Genomic DNA, 13,835 nt, shown 5'->3' with positions numbered 1-13,835 from the left:
AGGGTTCAGTCTCCCCTTGAATGAGTCAATTTAAGGTGCAGACACCACTGCTTCGGGTGACAGGTTCCAAGAATTGATGATTCGGTGTGAAAACTTGTATGCCACGGGTATTTTGTTCGTTCTTCACTTTTCTACTCTATTTCTTTGTCCTCTGAGATGTCTTGATCCAGTGGGAAAGGATGGAGGGTATATTAGGTTCAATATCATGTCTTAGTATTCTATACATGAAAATCTGATCACCTCCAAATATTTGGTAGGACAGAATAAAGAGGTCTAGCTTTTCAAGCCGCTCTTTGTCTGGTAAACCCTAGAGTTTTGGAACTGCATGGGTAGCTGTCCTCCAGACGTTTACCGGGATATTCAAGTCACCTTAAATGGTTCTGGATGGAAAAGAAAAAAATATGCTTAATGGTCTTTCGTATCTAGTAGCAGATGATCGTTGATGCCTCCAAGTAGGAACCTAGGTATTTTAGTGATAAAAAGGGAAATATTAATAGATTATATTGAGGTAATGTCTTGAGTCTTTAAGAAAATAGCAAGTTTTCCCCTAAAGAACTCCTAAAAATTCTCTCGAATTACCTTAGCTGGCAGCGAATTCCAAAATTTGACTACTCGTAAAGAGTAAACGTTGGGCCTACAGTCCCTTCTGTCGTGTAACGTCTCTGATTTCTCGGTTTTCATCCTAAGGTTGGTGTTGGAATTCAGCTTAAGTAGGCATAAGGTGGGATGCCCTAGAGTGTTTAAGACGCTTTAGGTCGTTATAAGGTTACCTCTGAGACGCCTATACTCTAATGGGTAAAGCGTTGTAGGGTCACTGAATATCGAACAGATCATTGATCCCTGTCAAAGTCAAGAATAGTCAACGCGCATCAATCAATGATATTCCATGGACTGGCCCACGCGGCAGTGGTTGTTCTTTCACTTCTGTAATTTCGTGGTTGTACCTTAACTAATATATTCTTGTAATAACGTCTTTTGTGTTGTACAGTCTCCATAGCGTCCATGATTCTTTCATGCGTCGATGGTTCAATCCACGTAAGGGCCGGTCGCGAGTTGTGACTTCAGCGTTAGTTGGTTCGTCACCATTCTCGTCTAACTCTAGTAGGCCCCCAATCATTTCGACATAGAACATCAACGTAGATGATCCTACACTGGTGAGCAAGACTTCGAATAACGCAACCTATCATTATGATCTTTTTTCTATTGCATTCTATACTTTTTGTTTTCATCTTTAACTTCGGCTATCTTTATCAGTTTCTGTGAACATTCGTTGCTTCATATCATTGTTGATTAGTATTTCAACTGAAATAATTAGTTCAATCGATAGAACTAGCCAATCAACTACGACTATAATCGACTATCATGGTTCTTTAACAAGCATTAGCAGCATGTAAATGCTCCTGTGTAATATGTCTGTTAAAATATCAACCTTTCGAAAGTATAGTCTCAAGGCAACACGAACGCATATCTGTTTGCAACTTATCCACTTGTACAACCAATACAGGATTAACTGTCGATTATAAATTCATCTTTCTTCTTAATCACTATCAACTAACTTCTATCAGAAATTATCTACTAGAATATTTTACTTTTTGACCACTGCCTGCCTAATTTCCAATTGCTGAGTTCCATGGCGAATCAGAGGATACAAATGCTAGAGATTTACAGTGAGTTTGAACCAAAAATTTCCTGCGATGTTAGATCTTGTTTAGACTGTTTCGCCAGGTAATGCTACATGTTTGGCTCAAATTAAATTTGGACGTATACCAATTCAGTCTACAACGCTTCGTTAATCTACGAATTTAATCAACATATTTCAATTACTTTGGAGCAAGAGTAACCCAGGCTAGTTTCATAATTGCGTTAGTTAATTTCGTATAATATTGATGATGTTTAATAACATTTCGAGGCTACTTTCACTTCGAGTAGTCATATATTCTGTCACTGCCGTCACGTTTTAGTCGAAACTATGTACATTTATGACTCGTAAGTCAACGTGCTGTAGAAAAACGTATTACGTGTACACGAGCAATCTTAGTCCATGTCCTTACTAGACAATTCATCGTATTTAATATGTCACTTAACGCTAGATAATAAGCCATTTTACGAAACGATCACGTTATCTAAACCTAAACTTTAGTTACATTGGTGGTTACCATTTAAATTAATGTTTACTATGCGCTTTGTATTTGCTGTTATCTCACACGGTAAATCATGGCTCGATTTTCTTATTGCACGAAAGTCACTTTAATTCTGTCTTCAGCTCATTCACACGCAATACGGGTTTGGAAAATATCTAAACGACCTCTGAAATTCTCCACGAACCCCACGATAGTCTTCGTACATGTTTGCTATTACACATCCAATTGCTATATTAACGATGCCCAAACGAACGTTCAGTACAAATGTCAGTATACGAAGGGATGTTACTTCGATGTGACATTACAACACATCCGAACTATTGTAGTTATTTCAAATTCGACGTCGTATTTTTTTTCATCTTATGAAGTATTGTTTCCGCGTGGCTGTTACCTAATAGATGTTTCGGTACATCAATCGGCTGTTCAACTACTCGACGATCTAAAGCCTGTCCAGTTCAATTGGTGGTTTGACGACACTCATTCACGCGAATCGTCGGTTTACGCAGTCGAGCGCATCTCCCGCAAACTGACAACGATATTGTCGTCTCGACCCCAACACTGACAGCATTTTTCACCGATATCATTGACATGAGTCCAGAGTGACACTCTTGGTTTCTTGTGTTCTTTTCGACATTTTTCGGTTCACTCATCAAACACATGTGCAGCACCCACCGTTTATCATCTTTTAGAGACTTCATCGTGCCACCTTCGCTCTCGCTCTGTATTCTTCGACCCTTATTGATTTTCACAGCAGTTATCAGTTTTTCCAAACTGACTGCAAGTTGATCAGAAGCTTCGCACAAGGAAACCACGATTTATCTTCACGGTTATACTTTTGCACTTACAATTAGTCTGTTAAATATAGATATAACTAGAAATCGACGCTTACGAACAGTTTTTCAACGACACTTACTGACTTTCTACTCTGAACCGATAGCAGTACAAGCATTGGCATCGATTGATAATACACTTATCGTACTATCACTGTGACATCACTACTCTGGCGGCAAACTTAACGATTCTCATCTGAGGAACTCAACCACTTGTCATAGCTATATTTTTCAACGCTACTTGATAAAACTCCAAAGTGCTTCTTTTTCTATTATTTCTATGGTTGATCGCTTAACATTCAACCAACGTCCTTGTTACGTGTTATTACTCGTTGTTTCCCGATCAGTTTCTGCAGCCTCCTTTCCATTTCTCTTACAGCTCGGCAATACCCGGAGGTTTCATATTAATCGTCTGGCAACCTCCGGCGCGCGACTACTCCCAACATGTTTGGTATCGATTCAAACGGCCGTTGAATCTGGTGGGGGAGTATTGTAGGGTCACTGAATATCGAACAGATCATTGATCCCTGTCAAAGTCAAGAATAGTCAACGCGCATCAATCAATGATATTCCATGGACTGGCCCACGCGGCAGTGGTTGTTCTTTCACTTCTGTAATTTCGTGGTTGTACCTTAACTAATATATTCTTGTAATAACGTCTTTTGTGTTGTACAGTCTCCATAGCGTCCATGATTCTTTCATGCGTCGATGGTTCAATCCACGTAAGGGCCGGTCGCGAGTTGTGACTTCAGCGTTAGTTGGTTCGTCACCATTCTCGTCTAACTCTAGTAGGCCCCCAATCATTTCGACATAGAACATCAACGTAGATGATCCTACACTGGTGAGCAAGACTTCGAATAACGCAACCTATCATTATGATCTTTTTTCTATTGCATTCTATACTTTTTGTTTTCATCTTTAACTTCGGCTATCTTTATCAGTTTCTGTGAACATTCGTTGCTTCATATCATTGTTGATTAGTATTTCAACTGAAATAATTAGTTCAATCGATAGAACTAGCCAATCAACTACGACTATAATCGACTATCATGGTTCTTTAACAAGCATTAGCAGCATGTAAATGCTCCTGTGTAATATGTCTGTTAAAATATCAACCTTTCGTAAGTGTAGTCTCAAGGCAACACGAACGCATATCTGTTTGCAACTTATCCACTTGTACAACCAATACAGGATTAACTGTCGATTATAAATTCATCTTTCTTCTTAATCACTATCAACTAACTTCTATCAGAAATTATCTACTAGAATATTTTACTTTTTGACCACTGCCTGCCTAATTTCCAATTGCTGAGTTCCATGGCGAATCAGAGGATACAAATGCTAGAGATTTACAGTGAGTTTGAACCAAAAATTTCCTGCGATGTTAGATCTTGTTTAGACTGTTTCGCCAGGTAATGCTACGTGTTTGGCTCAAATTAAATTTGGACGTATACCAATTCAGTCTACAACGCTTCGTTAATCTACGAATTTAATCAACATATTTCAATTACTTTGGAGCAAGAGTAACCCAGGCTAGTTTCATAATTGCGTTAGTTAATTTCGTATAATATTGATGATGTTTAATAATATTTCGAGGCTACTTTCACTTCGAGTAGTCATATATTCTGTCACTGCCGTCACGTTTTAGTCGAAACTATGTACATTTATGACTCGTAAGTCAACATGCTGTAGAAAAACGTATTACGTGTACACGAGCAATCTTAGTCCATGTCCTTACTAGACAATTCATCGTATTTAATATGTCACTTAACGCTAGATAATAAGCCATTTTACGAAACGATCACGTTATCTAAACCTAAACTTTAGTTACATTGGTGTTTACCATTTAAATTAATGTTTACTATGCGCTTTGTATTTGCTGTTATCTCACACGGTAAATCATGGCTCGATTTTCTTATTGCACGAAAGTCACTTTAATTCTGTCTTCAGCTCATTCACACGCAATACGGGTTTGGAAAATATCTAAACGACCTCTGAAATTCTCCACGAACCCCACGATAGTCTTCGTACATGTTTGCTATTACACATCCAATTGCTATATTAACGATGCCCAAACGAACGTTCAGTACAAATGTCAGTATACGAAAGGATGTTACTTCGATGTGACATTACAACACATCCGAACTATTGTAGTTATTTCAAATTCGACGTCGTATTTTTTTCATCTTATGAAGTATTGTTTCCGCGTGGCTGTTACCTAATAGATGTTTCGGTACATCAATCGGCTGTTCAACTACTCGACGATCTAAAGCCTGTCCAGTTCAATTGGTGGTTTGACGACACTCATTCACGCGAATCGTCGGTTTACGCAGTCGAGCGCATCTCCCACAAACTGACAACGATATTGTCGTCTCGACCCCAACACTGACAGCATTTTTCACCGATATCATTGACATGAGTCCAGAGTGACACTCTTGGTTTCTTATGTTCTTTTCGACATTTTTCGGTTCACTCATCAAACACATGTGCAGCACCCACCGTTTATCATCTTTTAGAGACTTCATCGTGCCACCTTCGCTCTCGCTCTGTATTCTTCGACCCTTATTGATTTTCACAGCAGTTGATCAGAAGCTTCGCACAAGGAAACCACGATTTATCTTCACGGTTATACTTTTGTACTTACAATTAGTCTGTTAAATATAGATATAACTAGAAATCGACGCTTACGAACAGTTTTTCAACGACACTTACTGACTTTCTACTCTGAACCGATAGCAGTACAAGCATTGGCATCGATTGATAATACACTTATCGTACTATCACTGTGACATCACTACTCTGGCGGCAAACTTAACGTTTCTCATCTGAGGAACTCAACCACTTGTCATAGCTATATTTTTCAACGCTACTTGATAAAACTCCAAAGTGTTTCTTTTTCTATTATTTCTATGGTTGATCGCTTAACATTCAACCAACGTCCTTGTTACGTGTTATTACTCGTTGTTTCCCGATCAGTTTCTGCAGCCTCCTTTCCATTTCTCTTACAGCTCGGCAATACCCGGAGGTTTCATATTAATCGTCTGGCAACCTCCGGCGCGCGACTACTCCCAACATGTTTGGTATCGATTCAAACGGCCGTTGAATCTGGTGGGGGAGTATTGTAGGGTCACTGAATATCGAACAGATCATTGATCCCTGTCAAAGTCAAGAATAGTCAACGCGCATCAATCAATGATATGCCATGGACTGGCCCACGCGGCAGTGGTTGTTCTTTCACTTCTGTAATTTCGTGGTTGTACCTTAACTAATATATTCTTGTAATAACGTCTTTTGTGTTGTACAGTCTCCATAGCGTCCATGATTCTTTCATGCGTCGATGGTTCAATCCACGTAAGGGCCGGTCGCGAGTTGTGACTTCAGCGTTAGTTGGTTCGTCACCATTCTCGTCTAACTCTAGTAGGCCCCCAATCATTTCGACATAGAACATCAACGTAGATGATCCTACACTGGTGAGCAAGACTTCGAATAACGCAACCTATCATTATGATCTTTTTTCTATTGCATTCTATACTTTTTGTTTTCATCTTTAACTTCGGCTATCTTTATCAGTTTCTGTGAACATTCGTTGCTTCATATCATTGTTGATTAGTATTTCAACTGAAATAATTAGTTCAATCGATAGAACTAGCCAATCAACTACGACTATAATCGACTATCATGGTTCTTTAACAAGCATTAGCAGCATGTAAATGCTCCTGTGTAATATGTCTGTTAAAATATCAACCTTTCGTAAGTATAGTCTCAAGGCAACACGAACGCATATCTGTTTGCAACTTATCCACTTGTACAACCAATACAGGATTAACTGTCGATTATAAATTCATCTTTCTTCTTAATCACTATCAACTAACTTCTATCAGAAATTATCTACTAGAATATTTTACTTTTTGACCACTGCCTGCCTAATTTCCAATTGCTGAGTTCCATGGCGAATCAGAGGATACAAATGCTAGAGATTTACAGTGAGTTTGAACCAAAAATTTCCTGCGATGTTAGATCTTGTTTAGACTGTTTCGCCAGGTAATGCTACGTGTTTGGCTCAAATTAAATTTGGACGTATACCAATTCAGTCTACAACGCTTCGTTAATCTACGAATTTAATCAACATATTTCAATTACTTTGGAGCAAGAGTAACCCAGGCTAGTTTCATAATTGCGTTAGTTAATTTCGTATAATATTGATGATGTTTAATAACATTTCGAGGCTACTTTCACTTCGAGTAGTCATATATTCTGTCACTGCCGTCACGTTTTAGTCAAAACTATGTACATTTATGACTCGTAAGTCAACGTGCTGTAGAAAAACGTATTACGTGTACACGAGCAATCTTAGTCCATGTCCTTACTAGACAATTCATCGTATTTAATATGTCACTTAACGCTAGATAATAAGCCATTTTACGAAACGATCACGTTATCTAAACCTAAACTTTAGTTACATTGGTGGTTACCATTTAAATTAATGTTTACTATGCGCTTTGTATTTGCTGTTATCTCACACGGTAAATCATGGCTCGATTTTCTTATTGCACGAAAGTCACTTTAATTCTGTCTTCAGCTCATTCACACGCAATACGGGTTTGGAAAATATCTAAACGACCTCTGAAATTCTCCACGAACCCCACGATAGTCTTCGTACATGTTTGCTATTACACATCCAATTGCTATATTAACGATGCCCAAACGAACGTTCAGTACAAATGTCAGTATACGAAGGGATGTTACTTCGATGTGACATTACAACACATCCGAACTATTGTAGTTATTTCAAATTCGACGTCGTATTTTTTTTCATCTTATGAAGTATTGTTTCCGCGTGGCTGTTACCTAATAGATGTTTCGGTACATCAATCGGCTGTTCAACTACTCGACGATCTAAAGCCTGTCCAGTTCAATTGGTGGTTTGACGACACTCATTCACGCGAATCGTCGGTTTACGCAGTCGAGCGCATCTCCCGCAAACTGACAACGATATTGTCGTCTCGACCCCAACACTGACAGCATTTTTCACCGATATCATTGACATGAGTCCAGAGTGACACTCTTGGTTTCTTATGTTCTTTTCGACATTTTTCGGTTCACTCATCAAACACATGTGCAGCACCCACCGTTTATCATCTTTTAGAGACTTCATCGTGCCACCTTCGCTCTCGCTCTGTATTCTTCGACCCTTATTGATTTTCACAGCAGTTATCAGTTTTTCCAAACTGACTGCAAGTTGATCAGAAGCTTCGCACAAGGAAACCACGATTTATCTTCACGGTTATACTTTTGCACTTACAATTAGTCTGTTAAATATAGATATAACTAGAAATCGACGCTTACGAACAGTTTTTCAACGACACTTACTGACTTTCTACTCTGAACCGATAGCAGTACAAGCATTGGCATCGATTGATAATACACTTATCGTACTATCACTGTGACATCACTACTCTGGCGGCAAACTTAACGTTTCTCATCTGAGGAACTCAACCACTTGTCATAGCTATATTTTTCAACGCTACTTGATAAAACTCCAAAGTGCTTCTTTTTCTATTATTTCTATGGTTGATCGCTTAACATTCAACCAACGTCCTTGTTACGTGTTATTACTCGTTGTTTCCCGATCAGTTTCTGCAGCCTCCTTTCCATTTCTCTTACAGCTCGGCAATACCCGGAGGTTTCATATTAATCGTCTGGCAACCTCCGGCGCGCGACTACTCCCAACATGTTTGGTATCGATTCAAACGGCCGTTGAATCTGGTGGGGGAGTATTGTAGGGTCACTGAATATCGAACAGATCATTGATCCCTGTCAAAGTCAAGAATAGTCAACGCGCATCAATCAATGATATGCCATGGACTGGCCCACGCGGCAGTGGTTGTTCTTTCACTTCTGTAATTTCGTGGTTGTACCTTAACTAATATATTCTTGTAATAACGTCTTTTGTGTTGTACAGTCTCCATAGCGTCCATGATTCTTTCATGCGTCGATGGTTCAATCCACGTAAGGGCCGGTCGCGAGTTGTGACTTCAGCGTTAGTTGGTTCGTCACCATTCTCGTCTAACTCTAGTAGGCCCCCAATCATTTCGACATAGAACATCAACGTAGATGATCCTACACTGGTGAGCAAGACTTCGAATAACGCAACCTATCATTATGATCTTTTTTCTATTGCATTCTATACTTTTTGTTTTCATCTTTAACTTCGGCTATCTTTATCAGTTTCTGTGAACATTCGTTGCTTCATATCATTGTTGATTAGTATTTCAACTGAAATAATTAGTTCAATCGATAGAACTAGCCAATCAACTACGACTATAATCGACTATCATGGTTCTTTAACAAGCATTAGAGCATGTAAATGCTCCTGTGTAATATGTCTGTTAAAATATCAACCTTTCGTAAGTGTAGTCTCAAGGCAACACGAACGCATATCTGTTTGCAACTTATCCACTTGTACAACCAATACAGGATTAACTGTCGATTATAAATTCATCTTTCTTCTTAATCACTATCAACTAACTTCTATCAGAAATTATCTACTAGAATATTTTACTTTTTGACCACTGCCTGCCTAATTTCCAATTGCTGAGTTCCATGGCGAATCAGAGGATACAAATGCTAGAGATTTACAGTGAGTTTGAACCAAAAATTTCCTGCGATGTTAGATCTTGTTTAGACTGTTTCGCCAGGTAATGCTACGTGTTTGGCTCAAATTAAATTTGGACGTATACCAATTCAGTCTACAACGCTTCGTTAATCTACGAATTTAATCAACATATTTCAATTACTTTGGAGCAAGAGTAACCCAGGCTAGTTTCATAATTGCGTTAGTTAATTTCGTATAATATTGATGATGTTTAATAACATTTCGAGGCTACTTTCACTTCGAGTAGTCATATATTCTGTCACTGCCGTCACGTTTTAGTCGAAACTATGTACATTTATGACTCGTAAGTCAACGTGCTGTAGAAAAACGTATTACGTGTACACGAGCAATCTTAGTCCATGTCCTTACTAGACAATTCATCGTATTTAATATGTCACTTAACGCTAGATAATAAGCCATTTTACGAAACGATCACGTTATCTAAACCTAAACTTTAGTTACATTGGTGGTTACCATTTAAATTAATGTTTACTATGCGCTTTGTATTTGCTGTTATCTCACACGGTAAATCATGGCTCGATTTTCTTATTGCACGAAAGTCACTTTAATTCTGTCTTCAGCTCATTCACACGCAATACGGGTTTGGAAAATATCTAAACGACCTCTGAAATTCTCCACGAACCCCACGATAGTCTTCGTACATGTTTGCTATTACACATCCAATTGCTATATTAACGATGCCCAAACGAACGTTCAGTACAAATGTCAGTATACGAAGGGATGTTACTTCGATGTGACATTACAACACATCCGAACTATTGTAGTTATTTCAAATTCGACGTCGTATTTTTTTTCATCTTATGAAGTATTGTTTCCGCGTGGCTGTTACCTAATAGATGTTTCGGTACATCAATCGGCTGTTCAACTACTCGACGATCTAAAGCCTGTCCAGTTCAATTGGTGGTTTGACGACACTCATTCACGCGAATCGTCGGTTTACGCAGTCGAGCGCATCTCCCGCAAACTGACAACGATATTGTCGTCTCGACCCCAACACTGACAGCATTTTTCACCGATATCATTGACATGAGTCCAGAGTGACACTCTTGGTTTCTTATGTTCTTTTCGACATTTTTCGGTTCACTCATCAAACACATGTGCAGCACCCACCGTTTATCATCTTTTAGAGACTTCATCGTGCCACCTTCGCTCTCGCTCTGTATTCTTCGACCCTTATTGATTTTCACAGCAGTTATCAGTTTTTCCAAACTGACTGCAAGTTGATCAGAAGCTTCGCACAAGGAAACCACGATTTATCTTCACGGTTATACTTTTGCACTTACAATTAGTCTGTTAAATATAGATATAACTAGAAATCGACGCTTACGAACAGTTTTTCAACGACACTTACTGACTTTCTACTCTGAACCGATAGCAGTACAAGCATTGGCATCGATTGATAATACACTTATCGTACTATCACTGTGACATCACTACTCTGGCGGCAAACTTAACGTTTCTCATCTGAGGAACTCAACCACTTGTCATAGCTATATTTTTCAACGCTACTTGATAAAACTCCAAAGTGCTTCTTTTTCTATTATTTCTATGGTTGATCGCTTAACATTCAACCAACGTCCTTGTTACGTGTTATTACTCGTTGTTTCCCAATCAGTTTCTGCAGCCTCCTTTCCATTTCTCTTACAGCTCGGCAATACCCGGAGGTTTCATATTAATCGTCTGGCAACCTCCGGCGCGCGACTACTCCCAACATGTTTGGTATCGATTCAAACGGCCGTTGAATCTGGTGGGGGAGTATTGTAGGGTCACTGAATATCGAACAGATCATTGATCCCTGTCAAAGTCAAGAATAGTCAACGCGCATCAATCAATGATATGCCATGGACTGGCCCACGCGGCAGTGGTTGTTCTTTCACTTCTGTAATTTCGTGGTTGTACCTTAACTAATATATTCTTGTAATAACGTCTTTTGTGTTGTACAGTCTCCATAGCGTCCATGATTCTTTCATGCGTCGATGGTTCAATCCACGTAAGGGCCGGTCGCGAGTTGTGACTTCAGCGTTAGTTGGTTCGTCACCATTCTCGTCTAACTCTAGTAGGCCCCCAATCATTTCGACATAGAACATCAACGTAGATGATCCTACAGTGTCTTTTGTTTGAGGAGCTCTTCGTTAGGTTTAAATCCGAACCACTGAATTGATTTCATGACTCGCCATTGGGTACGTTTCAGTGTCTTTTTATCCTTTTAGAGTGAGGGAGGAAAGCAATACTTTCATGCTCTGACGTTGAATAGAACTTTCGAAGGTTGTGCGGAAATATTTTGTCATCGGACTTATCAAAGCTGCGCTCTAACTTTACCGATGTGAGGTTCTTCTCGGAAGGCATTCTATCACAGTTAGCGTAAGACTTTAAGTCCGATGGTTCCAACAATTAAATCTGTATGTGTATGAGGATTTATGGAGGTTGTAGCATATTAACAGTTCAATTCAGAAATAAACATTGAAGTGACTTCGGTTTAAGATCACATAGGTTAGGCGGTTACATACCCGACCAGCTATACTAGATTAAGATTAAGACTATTAATAAAGTATTATATAAGTTTATTAACAGCTGTCATAACCCCAATTTCAGAGTAATCTTCCCAATGAACTATATGAGGACAAAGTTATCTCTCCTATGAGAAGAATTTCCACCTGAGTTGGTAAGGTATACAAAACACAACTTCATCACCTGAAGCACCAAATCTACCAATAAGAAACAGTTGCAAGTCAGCAACGCAAAGCTCTATATCGGTCATTATCGAGCCAAGTTTCAAATGACCCGATTATTCTTGGATAATAATCATATAGTAGCTCACCGACTTTTCGTAATCTTTAGTTATATCCCATTTCTATTACGGTATAAACAGTTATTGGGCGAAAACCAATCTTAGAGTACAATAGGTATGCGGTGAATCATGTTGAGAGAAGTACAACGAAGTATCAGGTCAACCTTTGCTAGAGAATGGCTGGATCTGTATAACTTCTGTCTCTAGTACTAGAGTTCAGGAGTAGACTCTGTGCAATTTAGTCTAAACAGAAACATCGGAGTGCAAACCAGAATCTGGATGAGGTTTAGTTCAGAATATTGCCTCTCAACATTAACTAGTATTTGAAATATGCATTTCAGGCGGAAAACTTCTGTTTCGAAGTCTGAAATACTGTGATATTTAACTTGGCAGAAAGAATTTCTGGTCTATTAACTGTGGAACCCAATTTTAAGTTTATTGGATCGCGGTTTTGAACCTTCTTTCTATGACTTTGGAGATTATTAGTGCTAGGAGTAGCAAAGAGATTGGACATACTAACACCTGAATCGCAGTTAAAGATACAAAATAACAGTGTAAGTTCACCCCGAGTCCTACGATACGACAAGGGGAAAAGCTTTAGGGGTTTTAGGGCGCTCGTCATAAGAGAGTTTGGAAAGACTTTTCGTCAATTTCGCTCACACACATTAGTATCCTCAATCAAACATGGGCTAGTTGCTTGGACACAGTACACTCAGAATGGTCTTACGTAGGTGTCGCTTAAAATTCAAATTATCTCGTCTAAGCATTTGAATGCTCGCCGAAGTGACCATACCGTACGAAACCCTTTGGCAGCTTCTGCTTCGCAATGAGTGGTTGTTTTCAAGTCGTGACGTATTATAACATCTAAGTGTTTATGTTCCTTCACACATGGAAGAGATATACTGTCGTTAGTATAGTGGTAACTGTTACCGTGTCCGATATGCATGAACACACTCTTCCTAGAATAAATTTATAAGCCCTAACATCGGGTTAAATAACCAATTTGTATTGGTCAGTTTGAGGATCAAAGGGATCGGCCTCACTTCCTATTGATCTCCAGACTTTGACATCATCCACAAACTATAATGTCGACGACTCGAGCAATAGCAGTAATTCATCGACGTGAAGAAGCAAAAATAAGGGACCTAAGATGGTGCCTCGAGGCTCATCTTTTCTGACCGGCTTCTATTCAGATAGCGCCCCATTAACCCTCACTCTCTGTCTGAGTCCACATGAGAAGTCTCCTATTCATTTCTGTACAGCACCTGTTATTCCGAAGCTTGAGAGCTACATGAGCCCCAAGTGTGGAACCTTGTCGAACGCTTTGTTAAAGTCGATGAATACCACATCGACAGAGAGAACGTCATCTAGGGTTGTTGTCCAATCCTATCTCGCAGCAA

This window comes from Schistosoma mansoni, chromosome 6 (assembly GCF_000237925.1).
Source record: "Schistosoma mansoni strain Puerto Rico chromosome 6, complete genome".
NCBI classification, from domain to species: domain Eukaryota; kingdom Metazoa; phylum Platyhelminthes; class Trematoda; order Strigeidida; family Schistosomatidae; genus Schistosoma; species Schistosoma mansoni.
Note: the sequence above shows the minus strand (reverse complement) of the source record.